Raw genomic sequence first — 23148 nt, forward strand, 5'->3', positions numbered from 1 at the left:
TATTCTCTCTCTCTCATACTCTTGAACACTTAGAGTTTTCTTGGAGCACTCTTGGATAGTGTGGCATACTTGGATGCATGGATCAAGAAGGAAAAGGAAGAGCAGGAAAGCATAAGAGGACATCAGGATCAGCAACTACAACAGGTTTTTCTTGTAGTTATCGAGTTGCATGTATGTTTTCCTCACTAGTTTTGGCATGCATGACACATGTATGTGGTTTCTTGGTTATGATTTGTCATTGGCATGGATAATTGTCTGGATTGGCAATGGATTTGCCTAGCCTTTCCATTTCCTTGATAGCCATGGTTTTATGGGTTTTACTATCGTTTTGTGGTTGGTTTTCTTGTGCCTTTGGTTGTGGGTTGAGTTATTAGTTCCTCGAAGCCTTGGTTGGAAAAACGCTTAGGAAGCCCTGTAACAGCTTGGGTTGAGTTACTAGTCCTGGAAACCTTGGTTTTACAAACACTCTGGAAGCCCTGTAACAGCTTGGTTTGAGTTACTAGTCTTGGAAGCCTTGGTTGGACAAATGCTCTGGAAGCCCTCGGTGGGTTGAGTTACTAGTCCTGGAAGCCTTGGTTGGATAAACGCTCTGGAATCCTAGTGGAAGCTGTGGGTTGAGTTACTAGTCCTGGAAGCCTTGGTTGTACAAACGCTCTAGCAGCTATGGGTTGAGTTACTAGTCCCAGAAGCCGGGTTGGAACAAATTCTCTGGAGTCGTGGACAGCTTGGGTATAGACCAATATGGTGATTTTTATGATGTCTTACTATGAGGTGGAATCATTGTTTGATGGGTTGAGGTGGTTTGGCCTCTGGAAGCCCTAGCTCGATTCTGATGGATTATTCCATGAGATCCCACATTCATGCTTGGAATACAGCACAGGAGTGACTGGCTGAAAGAAAGATTATGTTCAGCCTAGTCTACAATTGGGTGGTTCATGGAAGTCCCATACCTTGTCGGCCTATGAAATCATCAATAAGAGCTCTCTTCTCCTTAGTATCTTATGAGTATGATATTGGTTTATATGTGGATTATATGGTTGTTATTTCCTTGGTATTTATGTTGTTATTATGTTGGTTATGAACATGTATTATGACAGTGGTTATGTATTTCTCTCATCATGTTTTTACTTGTAAATGAATGAACAATGTATCTATGGCCTAATAGATGAAATTGCAGCTAATGTGTTGAGGCATCAATGTTTCTTAGTGATTCGCAGATAAGTATGAGACCCTATGCTCAGTTCTATATAAAGACCTATAGCTTTCATGTTTGTGACATGTTTGATGAAATGCATGTCATGGCTAGTAGGGGTTGATTCTAGTCCTTGTTGATGGTTTTGAAAATGTGTATTTGTCTTGCTGCTAAATTTCATTTTTGAAGGTGTCATTGAGTTCTGGGCAGTGACCTGGGCTCTGGCCCTGGAAAAAGTGGCACAAATCCTGGAGTCACAGGCACAGAACTGGGGAAAAGTCCCTGAACGCTCTTGTGCCCTTGACGTGGGAGCATATGGAGCTTCCTAGACACACCCTTGCCCATATCAAGGGAGCTTCTAGGGGTTTGATGCACTAAAACTTCAGTTGGTCTCAATGGATGGTTACTTGAGTGGTTGGGATGGGGAGTTTTGTTGCTAATGTGGAAGGTCTATGTGATGTGTTCCATCAGTTCCACTTCCTTAACTGACACATAAGGAGTCAAATCATATCATAGTAACTTCTCATCACATGTTTACCCCAGTTGGCCAGTTACTTGGGCAAATGTGGGAGGAGGGTGTTACAACTAAAGAAAGATTTGTTGCACATCAAAACCGTATCAAAATTTGGTTCAACAAGAAATTCTCAGGGACTAAGAGTTTTGATGTGGGTGACTTAGTATTGAAGTGGGATAAAGCCCACGAAGAGAAAGGAAAACACACGAAAGTCCAACCTCTGTGGATAGACCCATACTGTTATGGAACCAGCTCAAGAAAAGATAGAAAAGAGAGATCAACGCCTTAGAATTCAGCCTCTTCGAGGGGGCAACCTCCTTTACATTACATAAATGAACAATTCTTGGATGATACAAATGACAAAACCTCCTTTCTATATATAGGAGTCTAAGGAGTCACAATATAATCCAGCCGACCTAACAATAATAATATAAAGCCACAAAAATAACAATAGAGGGATTCTATGGGGTACAGAAATAACAATATGGGGGTAATAGGGGCACAACAATATAAATAAGGGGTATAACTACAATAGTAATGGGGTAATTACTAGTATTATAGGGACCCAACATGCCCCTCTCCTTCAAAAAAGTGTTGTCCTCAACGCTTGAGCAGTTCTGGGTACTTCTGCATAAAATTCTCATCCTCCCATGTGGAATCTTCAGCGGATAAGTTCTTCCACTTGATAAGATACACTGAAATTGATCGATTTCGTAGCTGTTGAGTTCTTGTTTCTGTGACTGCTTCCGGTTCCAATATAATTTTTCCTTCCTCGTCAAGTTCTGGCAATATTGTTTGAACTGGGAGCTTGTCGCCTATGACCTTCTTTAAACATGAAACATGGAAAACTGGGTGCAATCAAGAAGCTGCAGGAAGCTCCAATTTGTATGCCATAGTACCAATCTTTTCCAACACCTTGTACGGACCATAATACTTTGGTGATAATTTATTATCCTTCTTAGCTTGCTTTAGGGACATTTGCTTATATGGTTGTAGCCGTAGGAATACCCAATCACCTACATCAAAACTTCTTTCACTGCGATGTTGATCTGCCTGTTGTTTCATTCTATTTTGTGCCAACACGAGGTTATCCTTTAAGAGTTGGAGGACTTGTTGTTGATGTTCGATGTGATGTTCCACTGCCTGAACCTTAGAATTTTCTCTTAAATATGATGTGATGGATGGTGGTTGGTACCCATAAAGTGCCATAAATGGGGTCATTTTTGTTGTTGTATGGAAGGAAGTGTTATACCACCATTCAGCCAGAGGCAACCATTTGACCCATTGTGTCTGTTTATCAGATACAAAGCAACGAAGATATCCTTCCAAACATTTGTTTACTATCTCAGTTTGCCCATCAGATTGAGGATGATAAGATGAGCTATGAGCTAACTGAGTACCAAGACAAGAAAATAATTGTCCAAAAATTTCCAGTGAAAATGGGATCTCTGTCACTTACAATAATCTTTGGGTTTCCATGTAGCTTTTGAATTGTTTCCATAAATGCAGTAGAAACTGTACTGGCTTTAAATGGATGTGATAATGCACAAAAGTGTGCATACTTGGTAAGTTCTGTCAACTACCACCATGATGACACTCTTTCCCTCAGACTTGGGTAAACCTGTGATAAAATCCATTGAAACCTCCTCCCAACGTTGGCTTGGAATGGATAAAGGTTGTAATAGACCCGGTGTCTTAATTGTTTCAACTTTATTTTGTTGGCAAACCAAACATTCCGCCACAAACTTTTGAATATCTGATTTAAGGCCATCCCAAAAAAATTCCTTCTTAACCCTGTGGTAAGTTTTTAAAAATCTGAGTGCCCTCCTAAGGGAGAAGTGTGCAATTCCATAAGAATCTTTTGTTTTAGCTGGGAATTCTTACAGAGGTATAAGCGATCTTTGTACCATAACGAATCATTTTTCCAGCTAAATGTATCAGAAGTACTGGAATCTTGTTGTAGCTTTCGAATAAGTGCCCACACTTCTTCGTCATTCTTCCATTCCTCCTTTGCTTCGTTTATCCAATCTGGTTGGATAATAGAAATGGCACACAACAATGCTTCCACATCCTCATCCTTTCTTGAGAGTGCATCTGCCACCACATTTTGCTTCCCTTTTTTGTAGATGATTTCAAAGTCATAACCCAACATCTTTGTGACCCACTTTTGTTGCTCTTCAGAGGATAATCTTTGTTCTAAAAAGTATTTAAGGCTATCATGATCCGTTTTTACCTTGAAGTGTCTTCCCATTAGGTAGGGTCGCCATTTCTTAAGTGCATGGAGTATTGCCAACATTTCCTTCTCATAAATAGCTTTGCTTAAAAACTTTCCCTTGATTGGACGACTTTCAAAAGCAATGGGTCTTTCATCTTGCATTAGAACAGCACCAATTCCATTTCCTGAAGCATCACATTCCACAATAAAGGTTTTTGTGAAGTCCGGTGTAGCTAAGACCGGTGCTTGGCACATTGCCTCTTTAAGATGTTCAAAGGCCTTTGTTGCTTCCGGAGTCCATGAAAATGAATCTTTCTTCAATAATGTTGTTAGAGGTGCTGCTATTCTCCCATAATTCTTAACAAACTTGCGATAATACCCTGTCAACCCAAGAAATCCTCGCAGATGCTTTATGGATGTGGGGATTTTCCATTCCTTAATGGCTTTAATTTTGCTAGGGTCTACCTTAACTCCTTCATGAGATACAATATGACCCAAATATTCCACCTCCTGGACTCCAAAGAAACATTTGGATCTTTTTGCATATAATTGTTTCTCCTCCAATAGTTGTAGCACCTTGTCAACATGTTCAACATGATCCTTCCAAGACTTGCTGTAGATTAGTATATCATCAAAAAATACTAACACAAATTTTCTAAGGAATGGTTTGAAAATTGAATTCATCAAACCTTGAAATGTTGAAGGTGCATTGGTAAGGCCAAAAGGCATGACCAAAAATTCATAATGACCCTCATGAGTTCTAAATGTCGTTTTCGGAATGTCTTCAATCTTCATTCTGATTTGATGATATCCCGAACGAAGATCCAACTTGGTGAAGTAAATTGATCCATGCAATTCATCCAGTAATTCATCAATGACAGGAATGGGGAACTTATCTTTAATAGTGAGCTTGTTGAGCTCCCTATAATCTGGACACATGCGCCATGATCCATCCTTCTTGTGCACCAATACTACTGGAGCTGAGAAAGAACTTTGACTCGGTTGAATTATACCAGCCTCTAGCATTTCTGCAACCATACGTTCAATTTCACTTTTTTGGACATAGGGATATCTGTACGGCCTGATGTTTGGAGGAACACTTCCTGGAATCAGATGAATAGCATGATCATGATCACGCATAGGTGGGAGACCTTTGGGAGTCTCAAATACCTTGGAATGATTGTCCAGGACTTTTTGGAGATCTGGAGAAATAGATGATTCCAATGTGGAAACATCTAGCGAACATAATTGTGCAATTACACCTCTTTGCTCCTTTTTTAGAAGCTTTGTCATGCCATTAGAGCTGATTATCTTTCCTGGTTTCCCTGCAATACCCCTTAATTCAACTTCCTTTCCTTCCATAGAAAATTTCATGAAAAGTTCTTGAAAATTAAAAGCTATTGTACCCAAGGATTGTAGCCATTGGACTCCTAGTACAACATCAGCACCTCCCATTGGAATGGAAAGCATTGGGCTAGTCAATACATATTCTCCCATGGATAGCTTGATATTATGGCACTTTCCAGAAAATTTATTGTTCCTCCATTTGCAATCATCACTTGACACTCTGGTGCTGGATATAGGAAGCAATTCAATTCTTTTGCTACCCTACAATGAATAAAATTGTGGGTGCTTCCTGAATCAATCAACACTATTACCTTTTTCTTCTTGATTTGTCCTTCTATCTTGATGGTTTGAGGAGTGGTAATTCCCGCCAATGCATTACAAGATATGGTCGGATTTATTTGTTCTTCATCTAGGCTTTGTTCCTGGAATATATCCTCTTCTTTTGACCTTTCTTGCTCCTTTTCTTCTTCCTCTTCACAATCTATGTAGAATAATTTCTTCTCAGCACACTTATGACCCTTTGTGTATTTGCTATCACAATTGTAACAAAGCCCTTTTGCTCTTTTTTCTTCCAATTGTTGTGGTGTCAACCTTGTAGGTTGTGGAAGACTATGGGCAACAACACTTCCGTCTTTATAGTTGTGAATGGTATGCTTCCTAGTTGCCATAATTTTGCTTTCCATTTTTCTTGCTAACCTGAATGCCTTCTCTAATGAATCAGGTTCCCAAAGGCGCACATCATGTTGGATATTATCCTTTAAAGACCCTATGAACACATCAATCCTATGCTCCTCTGGAATATCTTTTACCCTTATGTTCAATTTTTGGAACTCCTCAATGTGCTCCATTATTGAACCCTTTTGTTTGAGACTTATCAATTGGCTAAAAAAAGTGTTGCTTTTTGTATCCTCATAATGTGCTATCAATTCTTCCGTAAAAATTGCCCAAGTGATAAATTGTTTACGAGAACAAAGCCATTGATACCATACAAACTGATTTGGTTCCAAATATAAAGTTGCCATACGTACCTTTTGTGTGTTTTGCACATTATTGAGATCGAAGAATTGCTCCATCTGTAATATCCATGTGGCGGGATCCTTGCCATCAAACTTCCTCATATCGATTTTTGGAACATGGTGAGTCTTCGATCCAACATTAGAGTCTATGGAATCATGATTAACATTTCTTTTGTTCTCATCATGAGTTTCCTTTACTACTTTTCACCATTAGTGACCATTTCTTGTAGCAACTTATTCATATTTATCTTCAATTCTTCCATCTTATCATCCATGCCATCAATTTTAGCGTCCATGCCATTCACCTTAGCTTCCATGCCCTTTATCTTAGATTCCACGCCATTTATCTTAGCATCTGTTAGCTTTTGTGAGCGTGACATTTGTTGCACTTGTTCTTGTAATTTTGATATATCATGTAGCATTTCTTCCTCTTCTTCATGAGTCATGCTAGAGCTTTCAGGTTCCTTACTAGGTGTTTGCATTTTCTTTCCTCGGGGCATCAGTTACCGATAATAATGCTTTACTATGCCCTTTGAATTCCTTCAAACCAAGCTTATGCAAAAATTAAAAAAAAAACTACACACCTTTTTTTTTACTTTGTAGAAGCCTGATATTGAATCTGATGTATCTCTGTATTTTCGAATCATCCAATTCTGAAATTGTGACTTGTAGTAGCCTTCTGTGTCCTCTTTCCAATGCCACAAGTCTGATCCAAATTGGATTCTCCAAGAAGAGTTATGCAAATCTCCCACAGTGACTGATTATAGACTAGTTCAGTAGAGCAAACTTGTACGAAGTGCCACGAGTCACTGTTTCAACCTTTGACTCTAAAAAACATATAACGAAAACTACAGTCCGTCCTCTTTCTGTACCTTCTTACGAAATTTCAATCCGATGCTCAGAAAGAAAGTTATGACGATTTTTCCCAGGTCACCTGTTTTGAGTGTAATTCAGGAGTCTGCAAAAAGACCAACTTCCTCAGATCATATCTCCGAAAATATCACGCGAAAAGCTCTGAAATTCGGACCCAAGGTTCAGCGACATTTCTTCTCAAATGGGTTTTTTTTGCAACTTCTGAAACGTCACAGAAAAAAATTTATAGCGAAAATTCCACGATGACCTGTTTGGAGCAGCGAAACCCTAGAATCCAAAGCTCTGATACCAAATGTTATGAAACCAGCTCAAGAAAAGATAGAAAAGAGATATCAACGCCTTAGAATTCAGCCTCTTCGAGGGGGAAACCTCCTTTACATTACATAAATGAACAATTCTTAGATGATACAAATGACAAAACCTCCTTTCTATATATAGGAGTCTAAGGAGTCACAATATAATCCAGCCGACCTAACAATAATAATATAAAGCCACAAAAATAACAATAGAGGGATTCTATGGGGTACAGAAATAACAATATGGGGGTAATAGGGGCACAACAATATAAATAAGGGGTATAACTACAATAGTAATGGGGTAATTACTAGTATTATAGGGACCCAACACATACACCATTGAAGAGAAACTCGGCCATAATGCTTTCAAGTTTAAATCTATAGATGGGAGGACTAGCCCTCTTCTCGTCAATGGTCGAGATTTGAAGCATTATATTTTGTAACAACACTAAGTTGTGTTCCTTGTACAGTTTCTTTCTGTGTCATCGTCAGATGTTTGTTTTATGTTTGTCCAACCAAGTCATGTCTTGTCATGTTTTTTGTTTTGGTCATTGTACATAAATAAGACCTTGTGTGAAAGTGCATGGGTTTTGAATGGCTTGATGGTAAAATCCAAAGGGAATGTGACAAACTCAAGACTTCACTACCTATCATTTATGTTTCTTTGTTTGGGAATATTTCATAGGTTGAGGCTAAGTTCAAATGGAAAATATGATACATCCATGGAAAGAACCTTGAAAAAACCTAATATAACAACATCTATTCTAGTGTCCTGACTCCCAGACTTGGTATTGAATCATCTTAGTGTTTTACATGCTTATCCAATAAAGTAGAGAGGATAATAGGAAAATCTATAGTGACCAAACCAATATTAGAGGTTATATTAATACTTCTTTGAAGGGGAAACTTCTTCTTCTCTCAGTAAGTTGGGATCTCTCTTCCGCTCGTTGGAAAAAAAACAATAAGTGCCACAGCATAGTTCTATTAATAAATAAATAATGGGCAAAAGAAGAGAAAGGATTATTGTGCAGAGAGGTGAAGCAAATGACTTCATAGAGGTATTTTTTAGGCATGATGGTAGCGAAGAAAAGATTGTTCTCTTGTAGTGATTCCACCAAGGTATTGTCCAGGGCTGCTGGCAGCAGAGCAACACCAAAGATGAAACTCATACTCTGAATATCTTAAACTCGTCAAGCATATTACCCTTTATTTGATTGAAACAATTACGATATGGCATATCTATTGTGTATTGAACTAAGAAAAGGGAAGAAAGGTGTTATGTATACAAACGGATCAAGAGGGGAAGTCAAGGCAATCCAATTAGTGAATCAATACTTCCTGAGGGGCTAACCCTTGAATAAAAACTATTCCTAGGCATAAAAGTTGAAGTTCGTCCAATGTGTCGCCAAGTGTTGTTACTCCTACAACACCCTCCAAAATTTTACTACATTCAAATCTTGCAGCCTACTAATTGTCACATCAAGTGTCGCTTTGGTCATCAAAGTGTCATCTCAAGCCATTCTACATGTTTCAATTTTTCTTGATCATTCCTAAGTGTCTTCACATTGTTTAGAACATCCCTAGCACACTTCTTAGTTATAAGACCTTTGTTTGTTGTAAAATCACACCTTTGATCACAGTCTCACATATCTTGTCTTTTATACATTTGAGGTGTTTTTAGACTATAGTTTTGATGTATATTTATCATCGTTCAAGTTTTTATAATTCTTATTAATGAGTTAGTATGTGTAACATTTGATTCCATGTCTAGACTCATTGTGTTTTCTTCTTAGCATATGTTCCTGACTTAGACAAATTTTGATTATACAAGTCATATGTTAAGGTTGGAAGTGCCTAGCGCACTCTTAAGCCTTGACTGGGAATCCTTAATTGTTTGGAGGTGTACCTTGTGTCCTCCAAGGTTTCCTCACGCACTCCTAAGAATCATTCCCCTTTCTTGTTCTATATTGCACCTTGAAGAACCAATCCTTCTTTTGAGCACACTCCTTTGACTTGAAGAATTGCGCCCTCTTTTGAGCACATGACTGTACTCTAAAGCCATCAATCCTAGCCCATTTATCCTTTAATAGTGTGCTATGCACCCTCCTTGGCCCTCCTGAGTTCATGAGTGCACCCTGAAGCTCTGAAGCCTTTCCCTTCAGCCTTCATCTGTGTGCCTTGTGCCCTTCCTGTCTCCCTTAAGTGCATAGCACAATTGGGAAGCTCGAATGACTTTCCTTAGTCCTTCAGACCTATGACATGCGCCCTATATTGATTTTCTATCTTTCCTCTTAAGTGCATGAGACATCTCAAATCCCTGAAGCTTCATCTCCTCGGCCCTTTAGCCTTTCGAAGTGTGCCCTTACGCCTAGAAGCTCTCCTTGCTCCTCCCAAGCACACTGCTAAGACATGAACATAAAATCTGCATGAAACATGTTAGGATAGGATATTTTTTAGGCTGATGTTTTCTTTCCATGATTGATTATAGTTACAAGAATTTCAAGAGCAACATGGCAAGGATGCGTGAAGAAGATCAGGCAAAGAGGGCATTCAAAGTAATCATTTGATAACAAAGAACACATTGATAGTCTTGATGATCGAAGCATCACTAAATACTCCATGAGATCAAAGACCCTTTTGAGGGTAAATATAACAATGACCGGAAGTTGCATGAAAGAGAAAATACACAAGTGGAAGTCATGTCACCTATTGAAGAAAGTCCATGTCATCAGTCACTACGGGTCCAATTCATCAATGATAGTGAGTTGTCATGTCCCCATCACATTATGATGTGGAAGTTATGGTGTAATCACGTAATTATTATAAATATAAAGAAGTGGAAGTCAAAGAGTCATGTATGGACAAAAGATCCATGTATATAAGTCTAAAAGACATGTAATTCCAAGAGTCATGTGTAATTCCAAAAGTCATTTAGAAGTCCAAAGGTCATTAAAAGTTGGAAAGTCGAGAGTAATGATGATCTGGATTTAAATAGGAACGCAACAAATTACAGAGATAACCATAAATATAGATATGTATCAGAAATAATACTTCATTTCATTACTATAAAATACTGAAATATGCTTACAAACAGAAATGGAAATAAACTAGCTAGGGTGATGGTAGTTTATCTCTGAGAAGAGATGTGGTGGCTAAATGCCTCTGAACTGTGTTACAATAAGGCTCGAAGTCCTATTTATTGTTGACAAACAATGGAAAACCCTAAACATCCAAAAACCTAACCCTAGAAGATGAAGCGCCAAATTGTGGGCCCCGTTTTGGTAAATTTGTACATCAACTTCCCGGGGTCGTAACTTTGGCATATGATCTTTGTTTGACGCGCACAATATCTCGTTAGAAAGATCTATCCGAGAATTGCAACTTTGGGAAGAGAAACATCGATCCATGGACCCATGTTGCTCCCAGTTTTCCCAAAAAATGTTGTTTAGGGCCTCAAAACAGCTCTGGAAGTTCAGGGCCTGAAAAACTACTAAAAGTAGTAAACTGTGCTACAATTAAGGAAACTGAAAAGCTGAAAGAAACAATGGTGGGGGTCCAAGTAGACTTGGCAGGTGGCCACCAATATCCACCTGGATCAAATGAGGATATTAAAGGTCATGTCTCAAGTTATAAAAGGATCCCCATTACTCAAGCAAAGGACTTTTAACCTTGGCTTCTCCCTCAAGGAATTAGAGAGATAGAGATAGTACTTTTGGGGAGCAAGTAAATGCTCTAACGCTCCACTATTGGAGCTAGTGGTATTCATTGTACTTATGTATCTTGGAACTTTTGCTTAATACTTGATGTTGTCTTGCCAACACATTTTCATGCATATATCGTGGATGTTTTTAGACTATTCTTCTAATGTTTGTGGTTTATGTTGGCTTTCACATGTAATGAAGTAATTGAACTATTTCAGTGAATTTGGTGCTTAACTTCTTGGATGTGTGTTGTGATGTTTTAATGATCATTTCATCCATGTAAATTATTTTGCTTGATGTTAAGGGTTCTTCCTTTTTCCGTGTGTGCATATTTACTAGATTAGTATTATTACTTTCTTTTTAAGGACTCCCTTTCTTTCCTTATAGTAAAAGAACCTTGATACATTGACAATCAAATATCGACAAGGCACGCACTCTTTCTCATTCAAAATCACATGCACACTACTCTCTCATGTTGATTTCTTAAGCCAAGGCAAATCTTTAAAATAATGGCAATCAGGCCATATCACCATAGGGGACTCTTACACCAAACGGTGTGAGGTCTAAATGGGACTTCATATCAGGGATATCCCTTGAATGTTGGCGAGATCCAGCACCATCAACGGATTCCATATTCATTAAATACCTTGAATTTGATGTCTTATCATCAATATCACCTATAAAAGTTGCATTTGAATATCCAACAAGCGTAAATTTTTCATTCTTTTTATAGAAATTCAAAATTTTATGTGCCTTTAATGTGTCTAAGGACCCTTTTCACTATATTTCAATGCCTTTTTTAAGGTTGTTTCATGAATATGGAAATAATGTTGATTTCATATAACAAATCTAGACAAGTACTTATCACGTACACGAGACTTTGAATCAACTATTTGTAGCCTATACTATTGACCAAATCCACCTTTCAATTTTTGAAATTTTAGATTTTTCTCCACATGTGTAGGATGGTTGACAATCCTCCACGCCAAAATTCTTTAGAAACTCAATTACATAATTGATTTGATTGGGGAAGATCTAATGAGATTATTGGAGAACTTCCACTCCAAGATAAATGTATTGAAATGTTCCCAAGTCATCATTTTGAACACTTTTTGAAGTTCATATTTCACCTACTTAAGTGAACTTCAAGATTCCCTATAATGATTAAGTCATCAACGTAGAAAATAATGCTTACTAATTTTGACTTTACATCTTTAAATACAAAATATCATCAAACTCATTGAAATGAAAACTAACATATTTAATGTATTCATCCATTTTCGCATAACATATTCCAAGTTTTTGTTTCAAGCCATATGAAGCTTTGATTAATTTGCAAATTTTGTGCCCTTGTCATTAAACTACAAAACCTAGGGGGTTGAGTCTATAGACTTCTTTCAATTCGTCTTTAAGAAAGGCACATTTAACATCCATTTGGTGAAATTTCTAGCCATGTTGTGCAACCAAATTTATTACCATTCTAATTCTATTCCACTTTGTTGTTGGTGCAAATGTTTTATCATAATTTATTCCTTCTTTCTGAGCAAATCACTTTTCCACAAATATTGATTCATACTTATCCTCCTCACCATTTTCTTTATTATTTGTTTAGAAATCAAAATTACATCCAATGGATTTAAGATTTTTTGGATAATCAACAAGTTTCCATGTTCCATTTGCAAAGAAAATATATTATTCACCCATCATGGCTCATTGTCATTATTTATGTTTCATTTCTTTTTCAAAAGTGGATGGTTCAATGAAAGCATGAATGATTAAGGAAAACTATGATTGAGATGTAGTGGAACTTCTAGTTCCAATTTTGTCTTGTTCATCCTTATGAACATTTTTAATTAGTTTTGTGAACCATTTTGTTCTAATGTGTTGTGAACACTACATATCCTTTTCAATCAAATTTTGTTTTCTTTGATGAATTGCTTTATCCCGAGTCACATTTTTCTCTAGGTCACAAAGAATATTCTCAATCTCATTAAATATTTTTTTTTGTTTCATCAAAATTCAACATCTCAACTGATAATGAATTTCCCACTTAATATCAACCTATAGACTTTCATTTCATCAGAATATCCAATAAACATGTATTTCATACCATGATTTTCCAATTTAGTCCTTTTTTGTTTAGGAACTAAGGCATAACAAGTGGATCCAAATAATTTAAGATGATTAACTCAAGCCTTAGTACCATGAAAATTTTCATATTGAGTGATTCCATCTAAATTTAATGTGTGTGATCAATTCCTTATACTATTGTATGGACTACTTCTACCTAATATTTTGTGCATAACCACTTTAAATGTAACATAGATATTATTATTTCCATTAGGTTCTTTTCATTCTTTCTATGACACCATTTTTCTTTGGGGCATATGGATTATTCAACTACATTTTGTTGGACATTAGATAAACTAGCGCTCTTTGTGTGTTTTGCGACATGGACTAACCGCCTCTTGTGGATCCTTATCTCTGGGGATGTGATTGTTCTTAACACCTACAAGTTTTGGTTTAAAAATAAGTGTGATTCCCAACACATGGTATCAAAGTGTAGTTCATGAGTTCGATACAAACTCAACTCACACTAGGGAGGATACTTTTGGGCATTAGATAAACCAATGTTCCCCATGTGTTTCGTAATATGGACTAACCGCCTCTCGTATATCCTTATCTCTAGTAATATGATTGTTGGCTAACACCTACAGGGTTTGGTATAACATAAATCATGATTCCAAACACCTTTTTATTCCATTTTTTGGAATTATTGTTGTCATTGATGTCAAAGACAGGGGGGACTACTTATGTCCAATATAAAGATTGGAAAATGAAGATTGTTGGAAATATTTTTTTTGGACTTTTTATGCCCCAATTAGATACCCTATATTTGAAGGAATTTTAACTCCAATACCTAGCCCAAATGGGAGCATAGGATATCTGGTTGGAAATATTATTCCGAGAAATTTCTAACAGTACATGGAACTCCCTCTAATTCCATAGGAATGAGGAGATATGAAATATTTTATCAAGATGAACCAACCAAAGTACAAGTAGACCCCATTTAGATACCCTATCTTTCAAGGAATTTTTAATCCAATTACCTAGCTCAAATGGGAACATAGGATATATGGTTGGAAATATTATACTAATCCATTTCCAATGGTATATTCCATTCCTTTTAATTCTATAGGAATGAGGAGATATAAAATATTTTGTCAAGATGACCTAACCAAATTACAAGCAAGTTGACCCAACCAATTTTATAAGTCATCCACTTAAGTGAACTTATAAACACTATAAATAAAGGGCATAGAGTTAATTTTAACATTAATTCATCTAATAAAATATATGAGGTTGTAATAGGAGCTAAGGAATAACTTTTGGGGTGATTTTTGGAGTCTAAAGGTGGAAACAAAAATGTGATTTATGGAGTGAATAAATCATCTTGGCATTTTCACTATATATTTTGGTTTGTAATGTTTCATACTATGAAATTTGGAAGATACAGATAGAATATATTCATGTACCTATGGTACAAATTTTATACCTTTATTCACTATAATTTTGGATATATGGTCGAAGGAAGTTAGGTTCCCGAATGTTATCGATATATTCTTCAAATAGGTCAGCTAGGAATTTTCACAATAACTTTTGTTATAAGATGTTTAACTTTGTGAAACTTGGAGGATATAGATATAACATCATCATGTACCTATGATTCAAATTACAAACTTTGGTTTTCTATAATTTCATAGATATTATTTGATGAATTTATTGTTCCTGGATGCTCATTAAACATGTTTCAAACATGTTAGAACGTCATTTTTGCTATATAAAAATGTGATGTTTTAGAATATGAAAATTGGATGAGGCAGAGAACAGATCTGCAAGTACCTGTGGTATAAAATTTAGAACTAGATTTTCAAAATTGGTTACGTTGCATGGTACATAAAAAAAAAAATCTTGAGAAGAAGCCAAAAGCTACAGGTTTTCGGATAAGTAATCTTGGTGAAGGAAGTAGTAATATGTAGACCTAGTGAAGGTGGAAGAAAATAAAATAGTTGGTGATGACAAAAGCATCAATAAGAATTCGTGAAACCAGAAGAAACTAGCATACATTGTGAAGAAGAAAACAAGTAGTTTGGTGCTTACAAATAATTTCAGTAGAGGGGATTGTTGTCTCCTATAGGTTGGTGCTTACAAAGTAGCATAGGGGATTGGTGTCTCCTGTAGATTGGTGCCTACAAATAAGTAGAGGGGATTGGTTCCTCCTATAGGTTGGTGCCTATAAATTAGTAGAGAGGATTGGTGTCTCTTGTAGGTTGGTGCTTACAAATTAGCATAGGGGATTGGTGTCTCCTGTAGATTGGTGCCTACAAATAAGTAGAGGGGATTGGTTCCTCCTATAGGTTGGTGCCTATAAATTAGTAGAGAGGATTGGTGTCTCTTGTAGGTTGGTTTCCACAAAGTAGCAAAAGGGATTGATGCAACAATAGGTTGGCTCCTAGAAATTGATGTAATAGTAGGTTGTTTCCTACAAGATATTTCATATAAATAAGTTTTGTGGGTTTCCACATATATATTTTTGTAACAACCTCCGGGGTAAATGTGCATATAAACAAAATAATAGGAACAAAAATACAATAAACATATCAGCCATCAAAATCTATATATACATCAGTACATTTGCACATGAAAATCAAGGGAATGAATTTTTTTCATTAATAAATGAAATGAATGAATTGGAGATGGGACTACCATGTTCCACCCAACCATAGATTGGCTGAGCCAAGTCTCTCTTCAGCCAATCACCCCCATGCCATATTCCAAGCATGAATGTGGGATCTCATAGAACACATCAATCAAAACTCATCTAGGGCTTCTAGAGGCCACCCACCTCAACCCATCAAATAGTGATTCCACCTCACGATCAGACATCACCAAAAACCATCATTAGATTGGTCTCCATCCAAGCCTTCCAGGGCTTCTAGAGTGTTTGTCCAACCAAGGCTTCCAGAACTAGTAACTCAACCCACAGCTTATACAAGGCTTCCAGAGCGTTTGTCCAACCAAGGCTTCCAGGACTAGTAACTCAACCCACCAAGGGCTTCTAGAGTGTTTGTCCAACCAAGGCTTCCAGGACTAGTAACTCAACCCAAGTTGTTATAGGGCTTCCAGAGCGTTTGTTCAACTAGGGCTTTCAGGACTAGTAACTCAACCCAAGCTATGGAAAAATGAGAACCAACCAAAACAAAGAAATGAAAGTAAACCCACAATCACCATGGCTATCTAGGAAATGGCAAGGCTAGGCAATCCACTATCAATCTCGACCATCATCCATGCCAATGATAGATCATAACCAAGAAACCACATGCATGTGTCATGCATGCCAAAACTAGTGAAGAAATCATACATGCAACTCGATACCTGCAAGAAAATTTGATGTAGTTGCTGATGTTGATTCCTTCTTGCATTTTCCTGCTCTTCCTTTGCCTTCTTTCTCCAAGAATCCAAGTATGCCACACCCTCCAAGAGTGCTCCAAGAAAATTCTAAGTAGCCAAGAGTATGATAGAGAGAGAGAGAATAATGACAGAGCTCCAAAAATGAACTGACCAAGTCTTGCCCACTGATCCTTATAATCCTTTTTATTAATGAGGCCTCTATTTTCTTCATTTTCCATTATTTTCCATCAATTTCCTCCTCACATGCAAAATGTGACCTTTCACCTTCATTTTATCCTAATTTCCATTATTTTCATAAATAAATGTGCTAAAATACCTTTTTTCCGCTTTAATGCCTTAGCCATTGCCTTTGCCAATTTCCTTAGCCATAAACAACAAAATGAACACGCCCTAGGATGTCTTGCCCACCATTTAGCTTGGAATAAGTGTCCCAGTCATCCGTGGTTAAAACATTTATTACATGGAATTTTCACCAAGGTTGTTATAGATTCCTCCCCCTTGGGGGACACCGTCCTCGGTGTTCAATCACACATATACCTCAACAACCTGTTGAGAGAAGACATATTGTTCATGGAGCTTTATAACCCTGCTCGATGCAGTATTTACATTGAAAGGTATGCTCAAGACATAACATCATGAAAACATGACAACATATCGCATAGTGGAGCTTTATAACACAGCTCATTACAATATTTACAATGATAATCCTGCTTAAGAAAACTCATATGATATCATAACGTCATGATAACATAACCACATGATAGCATAATAACATAACACCCATACCGTGTAGTGGAGCTTTATAACACAGCTCGTTACAGTATTTACATCCATACACAGGTGTACATATAAAAACCTCATCAAAATATATATACCAAAACATATGCCAAATAATATACCAAACATATATTAATCATACACTAATCATCATATAGCATCTATCAAAACATCATAAGGCATATATCAAAACATCATATAGCATGTATCAACCAACATAAAGCATATATCAAATCATCATAAAGCATATATCAACCATCATAAAGCATATATCAATCACCATAAAGCATATACTAAACCAACATAAATCAAATACTAAACCATCATAAAGCAACTACCAAACCACCATAAGCAACCACCAAACCACCATATCAAGCTGCTAATTCTTGTAGTTGATTTCAACTACCCAATCGGGCATTTCATGAATTCTTGTACCAAACACATAACTTCCATTAGATTTGAAATAAATTGAAAATAAATTCACATCATACCTCATTGGTAGCTCATCAATAAGGTACATTTTCAATCCTGTTCGCTTCCTGTCACAACAAGTCAAACTAGCATATTTGACCAAATCAGCATATATAAAGATATCACATCAGGTTAGCTCAAACACAACCATCATAGATCAAAATCATAAATCACATGTAACAATCATAAACCAAAATCATAGATCACATATACTCATCATATACCATAGTCATAAATCACATGCATAATAAAACTGAAATATAATACCGCTATCTATCCTTCATCGATCCTTACTTCTGCCTTTGTTCTTTTGTATAGACATCAGATCGGTTGCCACACCCAACAAACACCCAGTGCCTTCTCCTCTACCAGGTGCACATACACATAGTGTGCATCACACACATAAAACCACACCTGACACACAACACCATGCAATACATGCACCTACACCTGACGTACAATGCATACACCTACAACTAGTGTATACAATACAATGCATCCATCTATACCTGATGTGAAATACCACCCAATACATGTACCTACACAGAGTACCACACAATGAGTACACATGCCGCAATACCATGACTACATGATGCACATACATAATACCACATGCCCTCAACATAGCATGTATGACATGCACACAATACCACATGTGCACCAGTACCATATGTACTACATGTACACCGTACCACCTATACACTGCACCACCTGCACAACGTGTGCACAACATCACATGCACACAGCGGCACCGGCACAAGATGTACACAACGCCACGTGTACACTACACCAATTGTACAATGTTTGCACAATACCACATGTACACAGTACCACACACACGATGTGTATGCAACACCATATGTACATAACATCACATGCACGACATGTACACAGCACTGCATGCTCATAACACCTTATGTACAACATGTACATGACACCACATGCTCACAACACCACTTGTACAATCATGCACACAACACCATATGTACATAGCACCATAGGTACAACATGCATGCAACACCACGTGTACATAGAATTGCATATCCAACATGTACATAGTGTCATCCGTACACAGCACTGCATATCCAACATGCATAGATCACCATATCCACACACGCCGCATATACATCATGAAGATAATACAATATGTATACAACACCCCATATGCAATATTCACACAACCCTATTTGTACCATCTTGTACATAACATTGCATAAATAACATGTACACATGCTATGTATACACAACACCACAAGTGCACACATCATAGATGCAACATGTACAACATATACAATGTATGCTCAACAATAGTACCACACATCCAAAACCACATTGTCCTTACCAAGAAACCTTTATCTGGTATCTCATCCATGCTTATCCTAGCATGTCGCATACCGCACTGCTTTCACTTTGCTGATGTATCCTTCAACATTACCTATCATAACATAAACATAGGCATAATACAAGTATACAATATCAATTCATATCCACATGATACTGACCTCATATATTTGTCGTGACTACTCTTTCCAATTGATTCCTCGTAAGACTAGGAACCTCTTCATGTCGTTCTCCTGAATAAAAAATCATTCCTCCACAATAATGATTCGTGACAACCCTGTCAGATAATAACATAGATACATGGATACATACATACATATATAAATGTTAGCATAAAACAATCATGATCATGTCAAACAATGACATACATACATACATGTATACATATATAAACTTCAACATAATCATGATCATAAAATAATTACCAGATAACATAAGGTCTAGGTTAAGAGAACTTCCTTATTTATGCACAGGCATTGAGAGCAACAGTTCCCAACATAGCCAAAGCATATGACACCTTTGGTCCATTTACTTTACCTTTTCTAGTTACCTTTCTCATGACTATACTGCCATGTCCATTTACACCAATGGACTGAACCAATCTAATCTGATTGTCATAGTCTTACCTTCTGTTGCGCTTACTCATGCACAGAGCTTCATCTAGGTATTATATCATCGGTTGGGTACCACAAATATCTCCCGATTTCCATCTACTTTCCTCTTTCCCAACCAATTCCCAAGACTCAAAACATTAAAAAAAAAAAAGGCAAGATAAGAAACAAAAAAGAAGAAGACCATAAAAACCAATAACAACATGACTCCACAAACGAAGTGGTATGGCCATACACTATACATAGAAAAAGCGCAAATCAAGCTCAACAATTCATAAAATACAAAAAGCACAAGACTAACAACAAATACCATGACTCAATTCATATGCTTCCCAGGGAAAGCTCCACCCGAGCCTTCTTCAAGATTTCGTGGCAACCTCTCTTGCCATGCAAATCCCTGCATCATGCTCACACATGTCAACCACATGTTCCAAATATCAAGACAATTATATCTATCAAATTGAAATCAACCTTTACCAAGACTAACCATCATGTCATAATCCATAGTCAACTCATAGTCATAAGTCATAATACTACAACTATCACCTACTATACTTAAGTACATATCAGTTGTCTCAACACATATATTTTAGTGCAATCATCTTAAGACAAAATCATTTGAATATATACTCATATTAAGCAATTCATCAATCATTCAACCACTTGCAAACATACCATGTTAACTAAATTAACTAGATGACCTAATCAAACAGTCAAGCACCACATATATGGCATAATCAAGCTCGTACCTTAATGTATCTCAGGGGAGGCTATCTTGTCTGCACAATCAAGCTAGTTAGCATGATATAATTTCACAACATATCAATTCAAACATAAATCATGATATCGATAACAATAACTAACTAATATGTTCACACCGTAAGCTCATAATAATTTTTCGTTCATGCATAACAATCACATATGTATGATCAGTCTAGATTAGTACGACACCATATCAAAATATGTCGTCTCATACCTGAATATTGCAACCATAACCATCTGCATAGGTCAAACCAAGTTAACATAATACATATAACATCAAGATCTTCAATGCAATGAACATAACCATCACACATATGACCAATCCAAATTACAACATCAAGATCTCAATGAAATAACTCTTATCATCAAGTTAATAGCACATAATGACAATAAGCTATATATCATGCTCATCAACAACATATAACCTAATCATCAATTTATCTAACATAAACAACAAAAGCAATGCATACAACCACAAGCTATTATCATTCTTGACTATCTGACACATGTGCATATAACTACACTAATCAACCAACATCTATCATGAATGTAACCATAACATCAAAAGACATGTACATAAACCTAATGTATATAAACTTAATGCATATAAAAATCCTTAACTTACATACCTGCATGCCCACATGCAATACCTGTATGATGATCTTCCCTTGCCTCGAGGTCCAATGCTACAACTTCACTTTGATTATCTGCATCTCTTGCTTTATCTCAGCCAACTCATTAGCATCATAACAACCAATAGCACCATGATGACCTAAATTGCATACAATGACTTCACAAGACCTGTTTGACCTACTACACATGCATAATCATAGCCACGAACATACATGCATAACAAAAACCATTACTCCATTGTACACATTTCCACATGCAACCAACAATATGCATAAGCAATTCCAAACCAACTACCAATACGCATAACCACATGTAGTCAAACATAATCGATCAGTTCTTGTAATCAACCTACAAGACTGATGCATGTAATCAAAATATTCAAAAATGTAACCTAACATACAAGGATGTAAGTAGGTATCATGAAATCAACATGTAAGCGACATATAATTCATACACAGTCAGTCACATGTTCCAAAAATCAATACATTGTGTCTATTAATTTGAAATCAGCATTCACCAATACTAACAACCTATAAGCGTACCCCCTCACTATCCATGGTCGACACTAAGGTAGAAGGAGGAAGCTACTATAATGGCTTGATCTCCAATGTCCAATTATGGAAATGGGATCTCCAAAGCTCTACTAAATTTAACCACGCTTGAAAATAATTTGATTTTATTTCTCATAAATTTGTATGATACTAAGTCAAAACATTGTAACATAATAACTAAAAACATGCCACTTTTCCATTTCCTTACATGCAACTTTTCAAATTCCTTGCATGCAACCTTTCAAATTCCCTACATGCAACTCTTTAAATTCTTTGCATGAAAATAGGCATAGATCAACTACATCCATATTATCATACCAAAATACTATCCCATCTAAAAAATAACATTTTCTTCAAACAATTACCATACTTTTACATTTTTCTTCAAACAACTACTATACTATTACATTTGCATGTATGCATTTCTTCAAACACTTTACATGCAAACTAATATAGAAAACTATTTGCATGCAAGTAAGCATATATCAACTACAGAAATACTATTACACATCAATAATATCTCCAACCACAAACAACATACTCATTGGGGCATGTTATCAAACATTTTGTATGTAATTAATCATTGAACCATTTAAGCATTTCATCAAACACTTTGCATGCAAACTAATATAGCGAATGATTCAATGCATATATCCTAAAATGTAGTAGTACAAGTTATGGAAACTGAACCATATGATCAGTGGTATTTTCCCTCACTATGGTTCAAGTTTCAACTTCTAGGATTTCATAGATGAAAAGTTATAACAAAATACCAACACAATCCTATTTGGTGCATAATTCTAGGAGTATCCAGAAAGCTCGATTTACACTGGTCATATATCCTAAAATATAGCAAATAAATGTCTGAAATTTTTATCACAATATAAGTGGGATTTCCTCTCATTGTGGAAAAAATTTCAGCTCCTAAGAGTGCCCAGAATAAAAGTTATAACAAAAATGTCAGCGTGACCTGTTTGAGGTCGATTTTAGGATCATTCAGAAGGCTCGACTCCCTCTGCTCATATCTCCTAAAATATTGCGACCCAATATCTGAAATTTCTACCACATAATAATTGGTATTTCCCCTCAACATGGACGATTTTTCAGCTTTTGAAAGCCTACATAAGAAAATTTATTGCAGAAATGCCAACGTGACCTGCTTAAAGGTGCATTCAGGAAGGTTATCTTCCTTAGATCATAATTCCTAAAGTATTGTGAACCAATATCTGAAATTTTTACCACATTATCAGTGGGATTTACCTTCAGTATGGACAAATTTTCAACTTCTAATATTCCACAGAAGAAAATTTATAACAGATATGACAGAAAGGTCTAAAATTTAACCTTTCTTCTTCATTTTACCTATGATAGAGCCC

The sequence above is a fragment of the Pinus tabuliformis genome, chromosome J (genome assembly GCF_031772625.1).
Source record: "Pinus tabuliformis cultivar Carrire ecotype Pingquan chromosome J, CPIR1, whole genome shotgun sequence".
Lineage (NCBI taxonomy): Eukaryota > Viridiplantae > Streptophyta > Pinopsida > Pinales > Pinaceae > Pinus > Pinus tabuliformis.